The 1188-nt window shown below is 40.7% G+C and overlaps 1 long non-coding RNA gene across 1 annotated transcript in view; it reads left to right on the top strand.

Annotated features, from left to right (window-relative positions):
• Positions 1–505: 505 nt before the first annotated feature.
• Positions 506–1188, top strand: part of LOC113455505 — a 9863-nt gene continuing 9180 nt past the window's right edge. Inside the window, exons 1-2 of the long non-coding RNA XR_003376604.1 lie at positions 506–633; positions 726–762. This is a non-coding gene — a long non-coding RNA (uncharacterized LOC113455505). The remainder of the gene's footprint in view (positions 634–725; positions 763–1188) is intronic.

Here is a 1188-nt window from a genome sequence, read left to right as displayed (position 1 = left end):
GGTTTATGACTGCTCGACATAGAACTTTCCTCCTGTTTATGACTGCTCGACATGGAACTTTCCTCCTAGCAGCACTCTGTGAGGACACTTGGTCTGCATCAGTCCTTGGCACACACGGTGCTGGTCCTCACTCAGACAAAATTCCGTGGGCAAAGATAGTATGGGAATGTTTTGTTTTGTTCGAGGAGGGCTCTTTGGTGTCCTGGAGCCTCCTCCTTGGACACACGCTAAAGGTGTGTGCTCTCACACCCCTCTAACTCCAGGTCCAAGGACTCTAGCGCCCTCTTCTAGCCTCAGCAGATGCCCACACATGCACATACCCACACACAGACACAAACATTCGTAGAAGTTTTTAAAAAGTAAATCTTTTAAAAAAATTGTTACTAATTATTTTGGAAATGCCAAGGAGAATTAGAAATCAAATGAAAACATAAGAAATAAAAATTGATCTTTATAGTTTTAATATCAGAATCTAAACTAATGCATTCTTTTGTTTTTCAAGGTTGGAATCCACACTGAAGCATGGTTTATTGCTGGTGTCTTTCTGCTGTTGACAATCCCTGTGTCCCTCTGGGGGACTGTGCAGCACTTAGTGCATTACACGCAACCAGAACTTAAGAAACCTATTATAAGGTCAAATCTTAATATATTTGCTACTACTAGTGTTGACTGACATAATTCATAAACATGATACTAAATGTTATTATATGTTTTACTTTGGATAGAATTCTTTGGATGGTCCCAATATACAGTTTGGATAGCGTAAGTATATTTTATTGTATTGCATTAAGAATTCTTGGGCTGGAGCGACGACTCTCTCTCTCTCTCTCTCTCTCTCTCTCTCTCTCTCTCTCTTTCTCTCTCTTTGAGGTAGGGTCTCACTGTGTTTCTGGCTGTCCTGGAACTCACTCTGGAGACCAGGTTGACCCTGAACTTACAGAGGGCTCTCAGTCTGTTGACAGAGTTCTGTCTCCCCCAGTCCTACAGCTGTTCAGTCCCAAAGAAACACACAGAACTCTACATTAATTATGAATTGGTTGGCCTATTATCTCAGGCTATTTATTATTTATTTATTTATTTATTTATTTATTTATTTATTTATTTATTTAAGATTTCTGTCTCTTCCCCGCCACCACCTCCCATTTCCCTACTCCTCTCCCAATAAAGTTCCCCTCCCTTGTCAGCCCA

The sequence above is a fragment of the Microtus ochrogaster genome, unplaced genomic scaffold, assembly GCF_000317375.1.
Source record: "Microtus ochrogaster isolate Prairie Vole_2 unplaced genomic scaffold, MicOch1.0 UNK53, whole genome shotgun sequence".
Lineage (NCBI taxonomy): Eukaryota > Metazoa > Chordata > Mammalia > Rodentia > Cricetidae > Microtus > Microtus ochrogaster.
This window is presented reverse-complemented; position numbering and strand designations above follow the sequence as displayed.